This window comes from Cynocephalus volans, chromosome 7 (assembly GCF_027409185.1).
Source record: "Cynocephalus volans isolate mCynVol1 chromosome 7, mCynVol1.pri, whole genome shotgun sequence".
NCBI classification, from domain to species: domain Eukaryota; kingdom Metazoa; phylum Chordata; class Mammalia; order Dermoptera; family Cynocephalidae; genus Cynocephalus; species Cynocephalus volans.
In genome coordinates, this window is record NC_084466.1 from 118386042 (window position 1) to 118408519 (window position 22478).

Below are 22478 nucleotides of genomic sequence, written 5' to 3' on the forward strand. Positions count from 1 at the left end.
TCATTCCTATTAAAATCCAGTTCTTTTTCTTACTAGGTATTTTTTTTTTTTTTACTTATTTAAATAAAGTATGTAATTTTCAAAATAGCATGCAGACTTCTGGTTTCCGGTTCTTCTTGGAAGGAGCATGGAAGTTACCACTCAGTCATAACAACAAATAAAAAGTTGAACAGACTAAAAAATCAACAACTCTTCTTGGATCCGTAAGAGAGGTGAATACAAGGGGCAAACTGCTGCCCCAGAGATGAGAGAGATAGGCCAACACAGAGAGGCAAGGCTTAGCAGAATAGACTCTCAAGTGGAAACCACCAGGGAACCAGTGCCAGTGTAGGAAAGCCTGAACTGTAAGTGATGAATTACTGGAGGCTCAGTATGAACAAGTCTGAGAGTTAAAAACTCCAGGGGGACCCACTCATAGGGAGCCTCTTTTGTAAGTTTTACCTCCAGGAGCTTGACCATGTTCTCAGATTAAGTATCAGATTAAAAATCCTCTTGTGAGGGAGGGGGAGGAAATATTTTGAAATAAGCTACAGCACTCTGTTTCTCAACAAGGCTTGCCCTCAGAAGAAACTAGCTAACCAGAGCCTAACCTGCTGGGTTTTATTTGTGCCTAACAGACCTGGGGGGCAGGGAAACTCTTAGCCAGCTCTACCTTTCCATGTGGGAGAAAGGAAATACTCAACTCCAGTCCGCTTTGCCATCCTGTCCCACCTAAGGTGGCGGTAAGTGGTGCGGTGTGGAACTGAGAAGCACTTCTGAAGTTCACAGTCCAGAGGCATAAGCTCACTAAAAGACTGGGACCTAATCATAAGATTACAGAATGCTTCCCCTCCTCCACATCTTACCGCCATATTACCACCCACTCTGGTGGGGAATGTTATTAATGGGGGAGGCGGTGCACGTGTGGGGGTAGGGGAGACGTGGGAAATCTCTGTACCTTCCTCATGATTTTACTGTGAACGTAAAATCGATCTAAAAAATAAAGACAAAAAAGAATTTGTATGCAAGGATTTATGCAAAGACAAACCTTTCTTCTTTCTAATTCTTGAATAATGCATGACTTCCCGGACATTTGTAATTCCTGTGGAGAGCAAGATGGGAAGGCAGAAGTCTAAAAGTAAGTGTAAATTTACCCCATAAAGACTGACAAAAAAACCCATAATCTACTGAATTAGAGTCAAGTTTTCTGCCTTAAGCAAATGGAGGTTGAAAGCCAATTTAAGTTCAGGTAGTGTTGAACTTGCTAAATTGTACTTAACACATGTCTACGGACTTCTAAAAATGTTATACAAGTATAAATTAAACTTGTATAGATAGTGAGAAAAAATGAAATACATGCTTAGATTAGTATGAATGCAGCTCAGGGAAGGCAAATAACTTTAAAAATAAATCAATTAATTACTCTCAACAACAACAACAACAAAACATTATAGTTCAGGCTAAAAGAGAAGTCCTTATTTTATTTGGTAACCTTGGTACTAAAAAAGTAAAGTGCTGAGAATAGATATATATTTAGAGATATCTTTTTTAAAGAGTCTAAGAACTTTAATATAGCCTATGTGTTACTTCAGAGTTTTCAAATGATTCTTCAAAGAAGACAAATGAGATAGAATAGTAATTCAGAAGAACGACTCATGTTGATGTTTGAAGAATAGATCAGAAGTTTCTGATAATGGTGGACTAACTACTTCAGATCTGGGAAAAACATAAAAAGCATGTATTTGAAGAAAATAGAAAACTAAAAATGCAGTGAAGAATTACAGAGTCGAGAAAAGAAACTCAGAAGTGGGCCTGGAATTTTAGATGTTTTTATCTTAGCATCAGTTTATTCTAAAAGTATGGCCAAAAGCCTGAAAAAATTAGTAGAGGATAAAGATTGGAATCCAGTCCGCCAAAGAGAGGTTTCCCCTGGCAAACCTCAATTCTCAGGCTTTAACCCCAAAGTACTGTACCCTAGGAATAAGGTGAAACTGGATATAGATCACCCTTTCAGGTACTATAGTCCAGCTTTGAATCATAGAATTCCTAAAGTGATTTGGGAATTCTAATGCTCTAGCTATCTGTCCGAAGCAAAAGTAAATCCTCTCTGGAGAAAGGTCAAATCATCCAAGATGCTAAAAAAATGCTAAAATTATGCAATGTCTCAGGATAGGTCAACATACAAAAACAAATTGCATTTTTATGTACTAGCATCAAACAATTGCAAAATGAAATTTAAAATGTCATATTATTTATAATATTATGAAAAGTTGTAATACTTAGGAATAAAGATAAATATGCTCATGTTGACAGATTCAATATTATTAAGATATCTACTCTCACTAAATTTACTTGAATATTCAGAGCAACTCCAGTCAAAATTTCCACAGGCTTTTTTCCCTAGAAATTGTTATATGCTATATTCATTCTAAAACTTATTCTGTATAGAATTTACAATTAATCTAGAAATGCCCACACAATTTTGAACAATGTTGATGAACTTATACTGCCTAATTGCAAGACATTTGATTTATGACAAATGTAGCACTGCTGGAAAGTGGAAAAAGGATATTATTTTTGATAATGTTGCTGAACCATTTGAATATCCAAATAGAAAAATAAATAAACCTGACTCTTACCTCATATTATGAATTGTAATCAATTTCAGGTACATCTAAATGTAAAAGATAAGTAACAAAGCTTTTAGAAAGAAACATAAAATAATGTTTATTATTATTATTTCATGAGCACACACAAAAATGCTAAACATAAAATGAAAGATTATTGAAATTATACATTAAAATTAAGAATTTCTGCTTATCAAAATAGTTGAGAGAATAAAAAGTCATAAAGAGGGAAATTATAGTTATAACTCATGTAAATAAAATGAGTTCCAATCCATAATACATAAATAATATAATTTCTACAAATCTGTGCAGGAAGGGGTTAACTCACCAGACCTGTGTTCCTCAAGCTCCGCATATTTTCAACGAATGTTTTTCTTGAGGACCTGCCCTTAGCAGGCTCCTGGGCATGAGCTCTCCCTGCACATGTTTTCACACGTCATTACTGAGAGAATTAACCATATCTCCATGTGACTTTGCTGGGAGAATAATCTGGAAGCTTGTGCCTGGTTTCTCCTAGACTTCTCACTGCGCACCTTTGCCTTTGCTGATTTTAGTCCACATCCATTTGCTATAATAAATGTAACCATGAGTATAACTTTTTCTGAGGCCCGTGTGTTCTTCTAGTAAATCATCAAGCCTAAGGGTAGTCTTGGGGACTTCCAATACAAATTTATAAGGAAATGACATACAATCCAATACTAAGAGGCAATTGACTAGAAGAAACCTCTCATAAAAAAAGAATATACAAAATACTGAAAACATTACAGAAGATACTCTACCTTTGAAAGCCTTGATAAGATGCACAAGAAACTAAAATGAGATGGCATAATGGCTAAAATTTTAAAACCTGAAAATCCCAAGTGTTGAGTGAGGATGTGGAACAACTAAAAATCTCATACATTGTTGGTGAGAATTAAAAAGCCACTTTGGAAAACTCTTTGGCATTGACTACTAATGTTGAAAATACTTGTACCCTATAACCTGGCAATTCCATACCTAATAATATACCCAACAAAATTGCAGGCACATATTTTCCAAAATGTACAAGAATGTTCATAACAGCATTATTTTAATAGCAAAAAGAAGCAAGACACAAGTATTCCTGGATTGATTAATAGAAACTTCAAAAACAGGCTAATCTGTAATGTTAGGAGTTTAGACAGTGATTACCTTTTGGACAGAAAGGTAGACAGTAACTGGAACAAGGTGTGCCCTGCTTTTTTGGGTGCCAGCAATGTTCTATTTATTGATCTGAATAATAGTTACAGAGATGCATTCATCTGTGATAATTCATTGATCCATCCATTTATGATTTGTGCATTTTTCTGTTTGTGCAACAAAGCAGCTAAGAAAAACCTTAAAAAATAACAGCCTTAATTATTATTATGGAAAAATTCAGATAGCTGATTATTAGGGGATGACTTATTACAATGGGAATGTATCTAATTGGTAGGGCTATATAGGAAATATTAAGATAAAGAATGCTGAAAGCTTGATACAAAAAGGTGGTGACCAAAATGATTTTCAAGAACTTAAACATGACAACATTCTCACATAGCCTTCCTATTAATGAAGTATTGTCAAAAACATTATATAATGAAATTATAATATTAAGAAATTTTGGTTGTTAGTAGCCAGGCACTATGTTAAGTATTTTGCATTCATTAAGTCATTTAACCTTCACATCAAACATATGAAGACCGTAGTATCCATTTTGACAAAGAAATTGAAACTTTAAAAAATAAAAAAAGAATTTTTTGTTAAAAAGTTGGGTTGACATATGTGCAGGTACGTGTGTACTTCAAAAAGCTCATGGAAAGGTTTGTATGATCTTTCAATTCTATTTTTCCATGAGCTCTTTGAAGTATAACAAATGCACAGTTTCTCTTCCCTGAATTCATTATTATAACTTTCTCCACTCAAGCTTTATGCTCACATTCTGTCTGATAGAGTTTAGTTTGTGTTTGGTTTACTTTTGTTCATACTTTACTCTTGTACTATCTTTCTCACAGATATATTCTCTCACTTCCAAATGTTTACTTGAAATCTCTACTGGTAAAACACTTGCCCCTGGTGCTGGCAGCTTTACTGAGAAGGTAGAGTCCATTCAGATTTGGAAACCTCTTCATCCTCTTCCTTTTCAGTGTGGTATCCCTCCCTATTTTCTCTTACTTGTTCTCCTCCCTTTTCTCCTTTCTCTGAGTAAATCCTATGACTGTCTCTATTGATTGTAAGACCTCTACCCATATGCTTCATCCTATTCTTTTATTTTCTATTCTAGGCTCTTGTTCTGTTAATCTTACTATCTCTCTTTTGCATCTTCAATCATTTTTTCCCTGTACAATGTCATCTTCTGTCAACACATATGCTTAGGTTTTCATAGACCTGCTACATAATTTGTGGGGTTCAGCACAACATGAAAATGCAGGGCCCCTTGTTCTAAAATTGTTATTTCAATAAAGCAATAGCAAAGCATTAAACCAAGCACTGGCCCTTTTTAGCATGGAACCCTGTGTCGCTGCACAGATCATGCCTCTGTAAAGCCAACGTTGGGTCTTCATTCACTTAGATGAAACACTACCCAGTTCTATTACCCTCTCCTACTGCCCTTCTGCCTTTGTCCTTGTCATTTCCTTTATTACCAAATTTTAAATGAACAATTTATACTTATTCTGCTTACCAACTACCTATCCTGTAATCTGATTGATTCTTCAATAATGTTACTAAACCTGCTCAATAAGTTCATCAAAGGTTTTTTAGCTCTCCTATCGCACATTTAATGAGATCTGTTACTATCTCCCTCCTACCCGCACTGCCACAAAACCCAGGTTACACTCTAGTGTTCTGGTTCCTCTATCCTCTCTCTGACTGCTCCTTTGTGTATTATAAATTCTCATCTCTCTATTCTCTGTCCTTAACGCTTTCTTCTCTGTGCTTTCCTTAGGTGGTTTTATCCTTTCACTTGATCTTGATGATCTGTCTCAGTAGATGACCTTCAGTCTCTTTCAAATCTGAACCTGGAGGCTGTATTAGTCATTGTGTACTCTAGTCCAGTAGCTTCTACTCAACAAATATTGGTATAAGTGATTAACCATTACTGAATTCAGCACCTGAAGTATTGACAATGTTTATACTCTGTACATACCCACAGGTATATGAGGGAGAGTTGACATTTACCCGTGAAAATACATATATGATGTATATTCTGCACCATCAAGAGACCCTTAACACATTCCTCAGACATTCTGCTGAGGTCCCAGAGTTCTGAAAAAATTTAATACCAAAGAGCTGCTCTAAAATTAAAAACATTTAGAATCCAAGTGTTCCAATTAAATATCTCAGCCATAAACTGCTCAGCACATTAGAACTAGCAGCAGTAAGCCCTTCAGCTTACCACTGGAAATTGCCTTTCATGTAAGCACCTATCCATTAGCCAGAAATCTTTGAAAATGGTTAATTCGATAGTTTTAAGCTGACCAAACTCTATTAATATCTGATCCACATTTCTCTATCTTATTTCCAAAGATATTACAGGAGACTTTGTTAAATGACTATGAGGCCCATTGGCCATGGAATTCAATTATTTCAAAGCTGGGTTAGTCTAGTAGAATGAGAATATGTTATCATGTATTTCTACACCATTTAAAAATAATAATTATCACTTTGCCTGACTCTGTTTACTCATTCACTTCTATCCCCACATTTCTACTGAATCCAGATTTTGTGACAATTCCCTTTAGAAATCCAGATTATGGAGACTGATCTACTTTGAGCCATTTCATCGGGGACAATCTCCAGAATTAAAAATAAACATAGTTGGTCACTATAATTCATCACCACAATCTAATCTAATCTAATCTAATCTAATCTCAGGCTTTGCTTCAGAGATGCAAATATATATATATAAATAAAACGCATTTTATCTATTCATCTGTCAATGGACATTTGGGTGGCTTCCATCTTTTGGCCATTGTGAATAATGCTGCCATGATATTGGTATACAAATATGTCTCTGAATACCTGCCTCCACTTCTTTTGGGCATATACCCAGAAGTGAAATTGCTGGATCATAGGGTGGTTCTAGGTCTAATGTTTTCAAAAACTGCCAGTTTTCCACAGTAGCTGTATTCCCACCAGTGATTCAGAAGGGTTCCAATTTCTCCACATCCTTGCCAACACTTATTTTTCTTTTTTATAAAAAGTTATAGCCATCTACATTAGGTGTGTGTGAGGTGATATCTCATTGTGGTTTTGATTTGCATTTCCCTAATGACTAATGATGTTGAGGATATTTTCATGTACTTATCTCGCCATTCATTTAGGAGTTCTTTATTCTCTCAGCAAGTCTTTGTACTTTTCAGAGTATAGACCTTACACATTTTTAGTCAGATACATACCTGAGTATTTCATATACTGTAATGCTATTGTAAATGGTATTGGCTTTTTAATTTCAATTTCTGATTGTTCATCACTTGTATATAGAAGTACAATTGATATTTAAATACTGATTTTTATGTCCTAAAATCTTGTTATATTTACATTTTAGTCCTACTGGCTTTTTTTGTAAATTCCATTGTAATCTGTACATAGAACCAGAGGTTGGCACACTTGTTTTGTAAATGATAAACCAACACAGTTCTCTCACATTTTTGGAATATGGGAAGTCCAAGATCAAGGTGCCAGCAGACTCGGTGTCTAGTGACAGCCTGCTTCCTGGATGGCTGCCTTTTCCCTCACATTATAGAAGGGGCGAACTCCCCCTGGTCTCTTTTATAAAAACACCAACTCCACTTGAGGGGTTTTGCCCTCATGACCTAATCACCTTCCAAGGCACCACCTCCTAATACAATCACCTTAGGGATTAGTATTTTAGCATATGAATTGGGGGGAGGAGAACACATTTAGACCATAGCAAGAGCTGAGAATTAAAAGTACTTACTTTTCATTAAAAAAAAAAAAAAAAAAAGACTGTTCTTTGGTCAAACTTCCAACTTATGAAGAAGTAACCACTATTAATTAGCAATAAAGATGATGATGACAATTAATATGTATTGAGATCTTAACTACATACCAGGGACAGTTCAAAGTGCTTTTATGTATTAACTCATCACACAACTTTGACGAAAGAAAAGAATCTACAGGAATAGCTATAAACCTACTTGCAGAACTTGAGAAAAGTTGCACCACCACATATCTGAAGTAGGAAAAGAAAGCTCCACACATAAAGAAAAAATTTTGAGCAATTATGAGAGAAAATGAGAATTTTGAGCAATTATGAGAGAAAATGAGAATTCAACAGTAGATTGTCATAAAAGATTGGGACCCAAGACTCTAACGATGGCAGAAAGGATGTCAACCTAATCATCATTTCAAGCTCAAGTAGAAACTGCAAAAAAATAGCAGAATTGGGTTTGGAAATCCTTGCTTTAGTCATTGATTTCTGATAAGTGACTTTCTGCAAGACTGAACAAATAAAACTTCGGGGAAATGTTCTCATGTTAGCCTCCTCTCTTCTACTGTGATGGTTTCATTGGGACCATCAAGCAAATAAATGTGCCTGTGGGTGGGATAGTGTTCACTCTGAAGAGAATGGATATTTCCAATGTCAATCACCCGGTTAGTGGTCAATACTAACATAGGACCCCCAAAGAACCTGACAGGCTAGTCTTGGACAAAAGGTTGGAAGGAAATTCTTCCTGTTTTCTGGATGCTCAGAGATTATTACTGCAGTGGATTCCATACTGGGAAGTCTTGCTCAAAGACATTCATAACCTGGCCTCTTCAAGATGATGCAAACAGTGAGACAGAGTTACACTTACATTATCTGTAGGCTTCTTTCAGTAAAAGTTTTAAATTATTATCTGGTAGTACTGTCTTCCAGGACTTACAATGAAGCCACATTAAAAGTTGGCACTTACACTTTTTTGTCATTATAAGAAATTACAGAAAAAATCTGATCTCATTCTAGAGATAAAGCATTACTAGGAGAGAAAAAGGAGTCTGAACCAGTGATTGAAGTAGTGTGACTAGTGATCTAGATCAGGGATCGACAAAGGGTCATAATAAATATATTTTAGATTTTGAAGTCCATACAGTCGCTGTTACAACTATTCAACTTCTATGGTAGTTCAAAAGCAGTCATACGTAAATAAATAGAACGGCTATGTTCTATTAAATCTTTATTTATTGAAATTTGAATTTCATATAATTTTTTTATGTCACAAAATACCATGATTTTAATTTTTTTAACAAGTTAGAAATGTAAAAGTTATTCTTCACTCACAGGCTGTACACATGCAGGCAGTGGGTCAGATATGACCCATAGGCTACAGTTTGCCAACCCCTTATCTAAACCCAGATTGCTGGTTAAAGTGAAAACAATGGTGATGATTAACTTTTGAAATATATAAGCCTTCCCTCAGCAATTAAATCTTTCCTTCCATAGATTTTCTAGATATTCTTGAACCTATGCATATGTGTTCATAGGGAGGAGAAAGGAGAAGGAAAGAGAAGATAAGGGTTATGAAAGACAAGAAAAGGGTAAAAGCAGTGTAACCGAGGATTACTGAGAAAATAATCTGAGCACAGCTTTCACACTTCTTGTGAAACTGTGGTTGTATTTTATTTCTCCTTCTAGGCAGAAATGCCTTGAAAATCATTCAGAATGTTCCTTACGGTGATTAGGAATGTTAGATCACATTAAAATAAAAATTTTATTTAGTATTAAAAATCACACAGGGAACAAAAGGTATTAAAATCTCTACCTATTTAAAAAGTTCAAACAATAAGTCTTTTATTTTTTTCTGTGCACCTTTCTTTTTACCCAGCAAGTAAAATGTCGTTAATTTCAAAGATAAAATTTCCCACCCAAGATTATCTTATCTTCATCCTCCAGTCAACAGCCCTGAGAAGTAAATGTTGATTTTTTACCTTAAGCTTAAGGAAAAGACTCAGGTTATGTTAACTGTACCAAGGGGACATTATTCGTACTTGAATATTTTTGAACTGAATGTCTTCAAACCACTGTTTATTGTTTTCCTTTGAGCAATTTCTGCACATCAGGTGAAAGCTTTATAATGCTTTATTTTTGATGATGTTATAGTCATCCTGGACTATGTAGTGTAATAGAAAATTCACAGGACTGTTCTAGTTATGACCCTGCTACTAAACCAACCTTTTGGACAAATCACTTTACTTCTCTAAGTCTCCACTCTGTGAAATAGAAGGTTTGGACTAGATGATTTCTAAAGGTAATTCCATTATGCCCTAACATATTTTTGGTAGGTCACTAGCATTAAAACTAAGTCTGATTTTTCAAGGTGAAGTTGCTAAACTAAAAGAAATACAGGGAGGCTCTATTTTTCTGGGCTCTAGAAAGCTTCATTTCAAGGGTAATGTGTGAGTGTTCCTTGCACATAGCAAAAGAAAAGCAGAAGAGTGAGTTGCAATATGACTAAACAAATTATTACCTTCTCTAAGAAGCACCTATGCTTTCTGCTTCTTGGTCTTGGAGGTTCAATCATTATCTAATAAGCATTATGAGTTCTTTCCTTTTCTTTCTTTCTTTCTTTTTTTTTTTTTTCCTTTTTAGACTTTGCAGTGGCATTCCGGTGAATACTAACGGGTGTTGGATAATAGAGGGCTGAAAGAAGAGAGAAAGAGAGATGGGCAGAAGAAAGAAAATAAAAATCAAATAAATATTTTCCAACTTAATCTGCCAGGCAAATGTTTATTCCCTTATGATCAATCTCACTCTTCAGAATACTACTTGTATGTATGGTGTTTCCTATTTCCTATGTTTTTTGAATGGCAAGGAGTCTGATACCCAAGAGCAAGTGATAAAGTTGGGACAAGAGTGGAAAGTTCCTTTCATTTATAGAACTTGTTTTGGGGTCACCAATTATGTTAGAATGTGGGGAGAATTTATCTTCATGGAAGCTGCAAGTGATTCATGCTTTATACTTACAGAGCCGGGAAGTAACCAACAGATTATCCTTAATGTCTGAACTCAGGCCAAGATGGAGGTGAGCAAGGTGATAAAAGCTATGGGTTTGATTTCCATAGCGGGGCACAGAGGTATTTCTAGTGCCCTGAGGCTAAGTGGCCCAAGGCTAATCACAGAGTAAATGTCCAGAATCAACTCCAACTCTCAATTCAGAAACAAGAAAATTTATGTCCAAAGAGATGGAAACAATTGCCCCAGGCAGTTGATTAATTGAATGGCAATTGATTGATTCTTAGCTCAGTATTTTTTATCCTGAGGTTTGTCTGCCATTATTCTCTGATCAAAATCTTGGCTAATTACTAATTTCATAGCAAAGAATTATATTCCACCCTGTGTTTCATGGTTATGTTAAAATCAGATCTCATCAGTGGATGAGTTTAAAAATTTATTTGGTCACCAATATAAGGTATAAGTAGTAACTGTAAGAGTCTTGACAAACAGTCCAATATGATTTTCCCAAACCATTCTGCTTCGTTATTTATTTGTAAAAGAACCTGAAGATTAGCAAATTGGGTTTGTGCATTTGTTTATTGTTTCATGTTTTCATTATGTTATCATCCTCTTATCTTTTAAAAGTTAAGTGATTAAAGGATTGGTATTAGGTTCTCTTTTCTCTTTAAACTTTCTCTGTAAGGTATTGCAATTATTTTTATGGCTTCAGGTGCTCTTTTTATATAAATTACTTCAAAATTTATTTCTCCTGCCCAAACCTCATCCCTTAATGCCAGGTCTGTAGCTCCAATTGCCTCTTCAATGGCTCAAATTGAATGACTCACATGTGTTTCAAACTAAACAAACCCCACGCTAAACCTATCATCTTAACTTTGAATTTTGATCCCTCCAGGGCAGCTGTCTCTGTGAATCGCACATCATCATCAATCTGCCCAAGCCAGAATCCGATCATTATTCTTGGCTCCTCCACCTCCCTAATCCCTCATATACAGATAGTAAATTCTGTTGAATCTGCCTGCTAAATATTACATATCTGCCATCTTTCTTTAAGATAAAAGTGACTTTTCCAAGTCTGTATTATATTTCACCTGGAATCCTGGAAAAGCCTCCTACCCAGGCTCCCCATATAGTGTTTCCCCTTCTGGTTCATTCCCCACACTACTATTAGTGAGACTTGTAAAATGCAAATATAATCCTGTCAATCCCCTCCCTACAATCCAATTCAATCCAACACAACAGCTTTCTTTGTTCTTAGGCTAAAACTCCAAATTTTAAACATGACCCATAAGGTCCAATGTGATCCAGTCTCTGCCAGTCCAACCAATCTCACCTTGGCAAACTACCTTTGTCAAAATTCGACTTCCAGGACTTGTCAGATATGTATTATTCATCCTGCTCATCCAATGTGAATGTCATTTGCTCAACATCAGCATTTCCCCATTTCCAAACTAGGTTATGAACCACCATTACACTACCTCATAATGTCACATACTTCTCTTTAGTAACATGTAACACTGTGTGTAGTTGTGCTTAAATAAGTATAGATGTTTTCAGTTATGGCTAACGTCAGAAGTTTTATATTGCTACATACATTTTGTCACACTTTTGTCTTGACTAGAATACTACGAATGTAGAATTTTTAGAGAGGGATTGTAAAGATGAAAGTAAAGCTAATTGCTTCTGGGAGGAAAAAAGATAAAAAGAGAGAAATGGGTGGATACTGTTAGAGGAAGTAGAATGTTTATGAGAAAATAGCGATATGCTTAAAAAGGGAGTTTTAGAACTTTCTGGTTGCAATGCAGTACAAATATTCTTCTCAGTCTCCTCACAAACATTAGTAAAATTCATATTACTGCTTTCAGAGGTGGAGATTTCTTTGTTTTATATAAAGACTGCAGTGACTGGCCTCAAGAATGTCCAGTTATATTTGACTGCCCAGCATCTGGACCCAACAGAACCAGCAGCATCTCAAATTAATTGCATACACTAAATCTGAGTCAAGAATGAATGCTTGCTAAAACATAGAGACACAAAAGGACTGGAAACTGAATTTGTGTGATCCGTTATGGTTTCTGGTATACCACTTTGGAGTCAGAGAAAATGTATAAAAATTTCTCTAAGATGGGAATCATAATCTTTGAGACAATGTACTGTTTAAAAAGAAAAGTTTTCCATAGAGAACCAAGTATTATATGAAGAAACTAAGTTGAAAAAAAAATTAAGCCTTTTTAACATTAGGCTGAAGATTCAGGTTTAATTCACTCAATAAATTTAACTCATAATTTCATAAGAAATTGAAATTAGGATTACAAATGGGATCTCTGTAGTTACTTGGGCATTAACTTCCAGACCTCCACAAATATAAGAAAGATTTTTAAATAATCCTAAGTGTCCCACAAAAAGCTTAATATATAAATCATGTACAATCACTTTCAATAACTTTCAATAATCTTTCTTCCTTTGTTTCTGCAAACATTCATTGATTATTTTTCCTACATGTATGTCTCTGTGAGTAGCCAGACTGTAAAATATCTCATAGGGTGTGATTCTTGTATCCAATTCTACAATGTTTTAGAGAAAAGACATGCAAACCAATTATTTCAATACAGTATGATATAAAAATTATACATAAATTAGAGTCAAAGAAAAATGATGGCACAAAGGAAGAAATGACCACCTCTGCTTGGGAGAAACACAGAAAATTTCATAGCACAAATATTTGAAATTGATCTCAAAGAAAGACCAGAAGTTTCCTACATGGTATTGAAGTCATCTTAGAACAAGGAAACCAAGGAAAGAAAAGTGCCAAGCTGAAGAGGTGAACAAGAATACAGTGCTCTTCAGAATCTATTAGTAGTTCAGCATAGAGTCATGATTCTCAAGCTAGGGATCTACCAGGGCTACATGTAGACGTCAGAGACAGGGACAAACAATGTGCAGTGAAAGGCCTAGAAGGAGTAAAGGAAAATAAATGTACCAAGGCAGGTAGAGGAAGTGGTGAAAAGCTTTACATCATTTAAAACTTAACATGTCCAGATCTAAACTCTGGATTCCCCTTTACTGACCTGTCAGTTGCTGAAGTTCTTTCCCGACTCATTAAGTGGCAAAATAAAAACTTCATTGGAGAGGCCAGAAATCTGTTCATGCCTAAAACATCTCCAAGTCTCGTGCATTCTATCTGCTAAATACATCTCAAATATGACTGCATCCAGGCCATCACTCCGGTTCAAGCCACAGATAGTTCTGATCTGAGAGTGTCTTTGCCCTTGTTTACACCAACACCTCCAACCCATCTTTCTCGCAGTAGCCAGACTAAACTATGAACAGGGTAGATTATGTATCATCATTCACAAAACTCTCATCCTTGACCTTGGTTCTTTAGTAATTTTGCCTACTTCTAGCTCCTCAAGCCACAAGTGTCTTCCTAACTAAGAGTTTTAAGACCTATTCCCTGAGGTAATTTCTTGACTCTTTTCTCCTAGCTAGCACCTGCTTGTCCTTCAGTTCTCATGTCTAAATACCCCCTCTCAATCATTCTCTGACTGTGAAAGCAGTTTGACCTCTTTTTTTGTCACTACACTCTAGTCTTTTTCTTTCAGTACTCATCACATTGTCCTTATATAAGTATCTATGTGCTAACTTGCTTAATATCTGTCATAAGCCACTACACTGTAAACTCTATGAGGACAGAGCTTGTTTTGGTATGATTTACTCAATATAAACAATGTCTGAAAAATAGCAGATTCCTAATGAATCCATCTATGATAAAATTTGTGTTTTAGCATTGGCAGCAATATGAAAGATGGATTGGAGTTGGCAAGGCTGGTAAAAGGGAGAACACTTATGACAGTTAATGTGCATAAGAATTACCTGGAGTACTTATTTATATAAATACCAGGCCCCATCCCAAGAAATTCTGATTCAGTAGGCCTGGGATGGAGTGCAGGAATCTGTATTTTTAACCTACACCTCAGGTAATTCAGGTACATGTGACCCACAGAGCACTTTTAGAGAAACACTAAGTTTGGAGTCTGATGCCATAATGAAGGCAAAATAATAAGGCTCTAAACTAAGCTGGAGGAGCAGGGAAGAAAGAAGAGGCTAATGGGACAAGAGCACCCCCAGCTCACTAAGAGTTAAGAATGTTACTGCTTACATATTGTGATGTAATGGGTCTCAGAAGATACTCTTCAAACGTATTTCCCCTCGCCTCTTTTCCTGGACTCTTCATTTTTTTCATTTATCTCTTTGGAGGTAATTTTTTGTTGATTATCTATAGAAGTAAGGCAAAAACCAGTGAATATACCAGATAAAGTGCATGTATGTGATTAACTCACAATAGCTATGAATACTAGATAGACTGCAAACCAAGAGCAGAAAGTGCCAAAGGCCTAAAATATGTGAGTAGATGGAGGATGTAGATCCTACGGGAGAGCGGATGAAATGCTGCAGAGAGGGAGAGGAGATGAACAGATTCTCCAGGAGTCAGTGTGAGCACGTGGATCAGGGCATGAAGAAAAGCAAACGAGAGACAGAAACTCAAAAGATAAACTCTGCCTCCTTCACTGTTCCCTGAGAACCGCAGCAGAAGAGAAGACATGCGAGAAAAGATGGGTTTGGAGATATATTCAGAGACTCAAACAGGGAACATGTAACAGGTATTTGCTCTTCTCTTTCCCTTTTATTACTCTGACATTCATGTGATATTTTGATGTGGAACAAGAAGCAAAATGTCAAGTTGGCAATAGATTCACCTCTGCAAGTATTGTTTATGGAGCCTTGGATTTAACAGCTCAGATCATGTAGTGGCTGCATAGTCTCAGATGAGAGAACTCATCTTCCTTCTTGCCACTGTCCATTCCTCAAAAGAAAAGCCCTTCTCAACCATGTCATCTTCACTTCAAACCCTCTCTACTTATTGAAGTTGAATTGCTTACTCGCAATGAAACCTCAATTCAATTATAAATGTAGTCCCAGATAATTCACCAAAATCACTGTACTTAATTAGGGCCTATAAAAACATAAGTGACAAAATTTAAACACTAAATTGAAATGTGAATACTGAAACACTGCACTCTTTGGGGATTAGACCGGTGATTCAGAACAAAAGCAATTGCTTTTTTTTTTTTTTTTTTTTTGTGACCGGTAAGAGGATCGTAACCCTTGGCTTGGTGTCGCCTGCACCGTGCTCAGCCAGTGAGCGCACCGGCCATCCCTATATAGGATCTGAACCTGCGGCCTCAGTGCTCCCAGCTCCACTGCGCACCCAGTGCCGCACTCTCCCGAGTGAGCCACAGGTTCGGCCCGCAATTGCTTTTTTTAAAAAAAACCTTTTAATCAAGTTAAATCAAGTATTCATAAAATAAAAAGATTACCCATCTGTAAAAATAATACATCAAAATATTCAAACGTTCTGCATCTTTTGGAAGAGGATGCTGATATACTGAAGAGAATAGTGACCTGAGACTTGACTCTGACTCTATCAACAGGAAGATTTGTGACATTTCACAACCCTGTCAATCTCATCGAGCCTTAGTTTCCTAGACTATAATGTGGAACTGAGGCAAACCAGATGATTCTCTTCTCCTCTTAATACTTGTTTCTAAATCTTGTGAAAATAATAAAGAAGTTGATGCACTGCTTTCTTCTGAAGGACTCAAAGTCTTGTTTGAGAGATACAGAAAATAAACCACTCCATTAATAATTGTTATTTGTTCTTAATGATAATGATTAAACACATAATACAATCAGTTGTAACTGTTTGTCTGTGTGTCTGTCTCCCTCACCTGATTATGAGTGCTTCAAGCAGGGACTGTGATTCATTCAGTTCTAGCAACATGAGCCTGGAACAGCTGGAGCTGCTTAGTGAATCTGTACAAATGAAGAAGGTGAAAGTAGGCTCAAAACAGAGAAAAGCCAGGAAGATAGTCGTGGAGTGCTGGAATATCTGCGTTAGCTCTTGAACCTGATGTGAACCTGATGCTTAATTGTCTCCATTGTCTCCATGCTGTCCCCGCCCCACACTTCTTGAACTTGACATTTCCTCTACAATAATGCACACTACAAACCAGGAAGTCTGTCAATTCTAACAGACCTGGGAAGGTGGCAGGGGAAGGCCTGGGGTGAGCTGGAAGCAGGAAGCTGCTGAAGGGAAACTGGCCAAGAACCCCCAGGTCAGGAGACAGTCAGAAGAGAACTTTGTCCAATAGTCCTCCATGTTTCTTAGGAGGAAGAAATACTCATTAGTCTATATTTCTGTACTGTGCCAATAGAAGAACAGAAAATAAAGTAAAACATCAATCAGTTAGATCCTTTCAGTATTCTGTACCATCCCTTATGCATAAACTTGAAGTGTTTATTAGGTCTCATACTTACTATAAAACTTCCTGTTGAGATGTCCAAGAGGCAAAAAAACATGAGGGATCAGGCTGCTTGGAACATTTTGATTCATTTTTAAAAGTTGACTAAAGATTGAGGCTAAAGATTATCCTTTCCACACCACCACTCCCAAGTTCCAAAACTTACTATTTCCAAACTTTCTGCATTTTTTTCTGACATTGGCCTTGAGTTGTCAGATATTGAGGGGAAGGGGACGAAAGGAGAAGTTTTAAAGAAATTAAAACAGGTTTTTATCTCTGACATACACAACTTTTAAAAATTCAAATGACAAGGAATATAAAGTGTTATGCCTACTTTAGAAAACAGTGTGGCAGTTTCTTAAAAAGTTAAACATAGACTTACCAAATGACCCAGAGATTCCACTCTTACATATTCACCCAAAAGAAAGAAAAGCATATATCATTACAAAGACATGCACACAAATGTTCTAAGTAGTCTTAATAGCCAAAAAAAAAAAAAAAAAAAAAGGAAACAATCAAAATATCACTAAGAGGTAAATAGAAAAACAAATTGTAGCATATTTACACATGGAATATTATTCAACAGTTAAAAGGAACAAACTATTGACACATAACAATACGGATGAATCTCACAGATACAGGCTAACTGAAGTAGAGGACATACTGTATGATTTTTTTGAATTATAGGAAAACAATCTATAGTGGTAGAAATCAAGTCACTGTTTGCCTGGGGGAGTGAATGGAGGATGATTGTAAGGCAGGAGTTCAAGGAAACTTGAAGGAGATATGGCAATGTTCTAGAACTTTACTAGGTGGTGGTTACATGGATTTTTAGGTTGTCAAAATCATTTAAGTGTTGACTTAAATTATGTGAATTTTATTGTATGAAAGTTAGGCCCCAATAAAATTGATTTTAACAAAACTCAAATTACTCTGAAGCTGAAGTATTTATGGTATCTTTTATGTGTATCAGAAATAAAAAGAAAGAAGAACTAGATTTATGTAGTCAATCCACCACTCACCAGTTCCCCCCAACTCTATACACATAAATCCTGGTGAGAAATTGGTAATTAAATATGTAATGCTGAAGAAAAAAGTAGAGAAGTTCAAGCATAGAGTATGCCGTATGGGAGGACAGTTAGGAATATATTTATTTAAACAAAAATAGTGCTGAAATAAGTTTTAGAAGAATAAAATGAGCACTTGATAAAAGCATCAATCTGAAAGTTGTTACATAATTCAGCAAGAAGAAGGCTAATGTTACTGTTTCATGTAGTAAGAAAACCTTAATAATAATCATAATAGCTACCATTAATTGAATTTTTATTGTATGCTAGTTGTTTTACATATACCATCTCACTGAATTCTTAATATCCTGAAGTATTAACAACCTTATATTAGAGCTGAAGAAGCTGAAGTTTATAGTGATTAAATAACTGGCCAAGGATTCTAAAATAATAAACAACAGACCAAGATTAGACCCCAAATTAACAGTTGGATATTTGGTAATGGAGTTTAGGAGAGAGATTTAGTTAGAGATGTTAGAAGTCATTTGTGAACAAATTAAATGGACTAGTCAAAGAAAGGCTGAGAAGAGCAAGAAGTTTACTCAGATAATCATAGGATGATAGAGTGCTCGATTTAATATACATGGAATGCATGTACAAGTATATACATATATATGTATTATATATGCAAAAAACAGTCCACACACACAAAGTAGCTATTTATTTATTGCTTATTTAATCTCTAAAGAAAAGGGCTTTCTGTATCTGGGAATTGTGGAAAGAGTATGAGAATGGGGCTTGCTCGGATTTCTAGTTCCAGGCCCTTCTATTAACTACTATGAGCAACTTCAGCAAAACTCTTTGTTACAAAGCTGCTTCCTTCTCTTATGCCTTAGCACCACAATTCTTTATTTCTGAATAGCCAAAACTTTAAAAAATAATAACTATTTTATCTTTTTATAATATAACAAAATGTACTCTAAAAATAGAAAATGCCTATTATAAAATAATTGTTATATATTATTGTCTTAATCATGACTCTTTAGCATGAAGAAAACAAATAAAACTACCAATTTCATACTAATTGAATGCTTTTTCCATAAGAATTGAGCTGTACATATTAAAGTTTTTCAGGATAAAGAAGTCATTCTATTTCAGGCAGAATGAGTTCTCATATGTATAATTAGATGCTTACACAATAGATGGAATGTCTTAAGCAATGAAGGTCAAGGAAGTCACTCCTAGAAATGAGTGATTTATAGGAACTTGCCCGGGAGCTGCTACAAATGGAATCTCAGGAATAAGAGGGAAGCTATAATTGCAGATCTCAGCTGTCTGCACACTGTGTAAGTGATTCCCAGGAGTTCATCCAGAAGTAACCATAATTTTCTGTCACCTGCCTATACACCTGCTCCCAACCGCCACAGAGAATGAAAGCCCTCCGATTGAGACAAAAGCAGAAAAGCATTCTAGAAAAGAGAATTCCAAGCCTCGCCCTTTCCAAGCAGAGGAGTCTGTAGAAAGGATTAGTGGGGATGCAAACCGATATCAGACAATCCAGCACCAGAAATTATGTTTTTATATTGTACTCTGTAGCTGTAGATGAATCAACTCTATGATTCCCTGCAAACATTAGTATATGGACACAGTCATGTACATAGTAGGCCAGTTGGACTAATTCTGTGATGTACATATTGAATTCTTTAACTGGTAATAGAAATTTATAATAAGTAGAACTACAAAATTTCATAATAATGCAAAGACATTATTTGTCTTTTATCAGTCTCATTGTCTCCTCAGTGAGTTTCCCATGATCCTACATGACATATGATATTGCAATAGGTTGAATGCATGCACACATATAAAAATCCAATTGTTTTCTGTTAAGCCAGACATTAGAGATTTGCAAAACTATAAAGCATTGCCACTTGTCTTACTAATTTTTTTCAGTGTATGTATATAGACATAAACCACATAAACAAAACTTTTGAGGATCCTAATAATTTTGAGAGTGTATAGAGTAATGAAAACAAAAAGTTTGAGTGAATTAGAAACGTGAGTCCTCAACTGAATTTCTAATAGGCACATTTTCCTGGAGCACAACTTCAAACCACAAATTAACTGCCATTTATCTTACACTAAACTTTATCTTATTTGATTAGAAAAGTTTGCATTGACTGCAGCAATTGCCAAAACAGCTTCATGAATCACTGTTGAAAACAGGTTACACATGGGAAATTCAGGAGGCAAAGAGACCAAATGGTAGATAATGAAGGACCTCTTGCACCCTTGAGCCCTCTGTAGAATACTTCCAAGATAAGTGATTTTGAGGAAAAGTCCAAATGAGATATCCTCAGTTTTTCAAGAGAAAGAAACGAATATCTTCTGAGCTTTGATTAAGTATATGTTCTATATTCTAATTTATCTAAAACATTAGTTCTTGGGCTAAAAATCATTACTTTCTCGAACATCTTCACTTTTTCTTTACTCACCCCTGACATCAGAGGCTGGTTGGCTTTCTGGAGCCAGAGTACAAAGTGCAGATGGAAAGCAGGAAGCAATATTAAGGTGGGATTTGGAGACAGAGTCCACCAAACCAAATTAGGAAAATAGATAATAGCAAGATAAGATCTGAGTACCAGAAACAAATTTGCTCAGATGAAGGTACTGAAGTATTTAAAAAAAAAAAAAAAAAAAAAAACTGGCAGGACTTTTTACATGAAACTATTATCTAAAATGACCACAAACAACAACTCTGGAATAAGAATTCTGTAAAGCTCACTTCATGTTAAACACATTTATATACAATTATATTTTGGAATTCTGATATCAATATTCAGGTCTGCCTATCTATGAGATTCTTTAATCTCAATTATCAAAAATAGTATTTTTATCTGGGTTCAATCAGAATTACTCTCTTTCTAAACTTTATGAGGTGTCATTTTATTCTTGTCCATGCTACTCTGTACTGGGATGATAATATATATTTCATGGCTGTTAGTGCTTTTAGCTAATTATTCTCAGTTTCTGCTAACATAATGTTCAAAGTTTATTCAAATACCAATTCTGTTTATTTAATTTTCTTCAATACACTAAAAAATACTTGGCACTATTAAAGTATTTACCCAAGAATTGCATCTAGGTTTTTGAATCCTGAGCCTGATTCTCTATCTTTCTATAGCTCTATTTTCCTTTGTTGTTCTTCTCCTTAAGAATGGGCAGTAAATTTCTGTTTTGAATAAGAGTAAAATATTAATTTCCTGATTGCTAGAAATATACATTCTATCACACATCCTGGGAAAAACCATCAAACATACCTGCTGATTACTGTAGATCAGCCTTTTAACTGCTTGTTATTTTAATCCCAGTATTAAAGCTACACTGATTTTTTTTTCTGGCAAGATGGCTGAATAAAGGTGGCTAGCCATTGCCTCTAATTCAAAGAAAGTCCAAAGCAACAACTAGATAGTCACCTATAGAGCAGAGTGTCTAGGAGAAAATGATGGAATCCTGAAAAACAGTGAGGAAAATCCTCCGAGATTTGGAAACCTAAGACAGCAACATAGAAAGATAGGGGAAGCACCCTACAAGGACCAGCATGAAGACTAAAGAAACCTTACATTGCTGGGACAAGGTAGGTTGCGGGGAGGGGACATCTGTGGCTGGGTTTCCCACTGTGGGCCCACCCACCTCAGTGAAGAGTGTGCAGGGAGTGAGCCAGCATGTACTACAATGCTCACCCAGAACCAAACCAACAATGCCTAATCCAACTATCAATACAAAACACTTCTACAGGTAAGAGTCTCTCCCTTCAAAAACTACTCAAAAAATTAAAAGAAATGACTACCCCACCAGATGCCCAGACATCAACACAGTGACATGAGAAGCACGAAAAAACAGGGAAACATGACATCCCCCAAAGAATACAATTATTCTCCCATACAATACCCCAAACAACAGGAAACCAGTGAAATGCCTAAAGAAGAATCCCAAAAGTCAATCTTAAGAAAACTCAGCATGATGCAAGAAAAAATAGAAATCACAATGAAGTGCAAATAATAATAATAATAATAATAATAATAATAATTATTATTATTATTATTATTATTCCAGGGCATGTATGAGAAATTCAACAAAGAGATAGAAATCATAAAAAATTATCAAGCAGAAATCCTGGAACTGAAGGATTCATTCAGCAAAAGAAAAATACAACTGAGAGCTTAAGCAACAGGCTAGAACATGCAAAACAGTTTTTAAGCTAGAAGACAGGTGTTTCGAACTAACCCTGTTTGACCAATAAAAAGAAAAAAATAATTTTTTTTAAAAAAGAAAGAAAGCCTACACGATCTATCAGACAACCTTAAGCATAAAAACATCCATATTATGGGTGTACTGAAAGGGGAAGAGAAAGCAATAGACATTGAAAGCCTATTTAATAAAATAATTTCTGAAAACTTCACAAGTATTGGGAGAGATAAGGTCTCCCAGATCCAAGAAGCTCAAGGATCCCCAAAGAGAGATAACTCAAAAAGGTCTTCCCCAAGACATG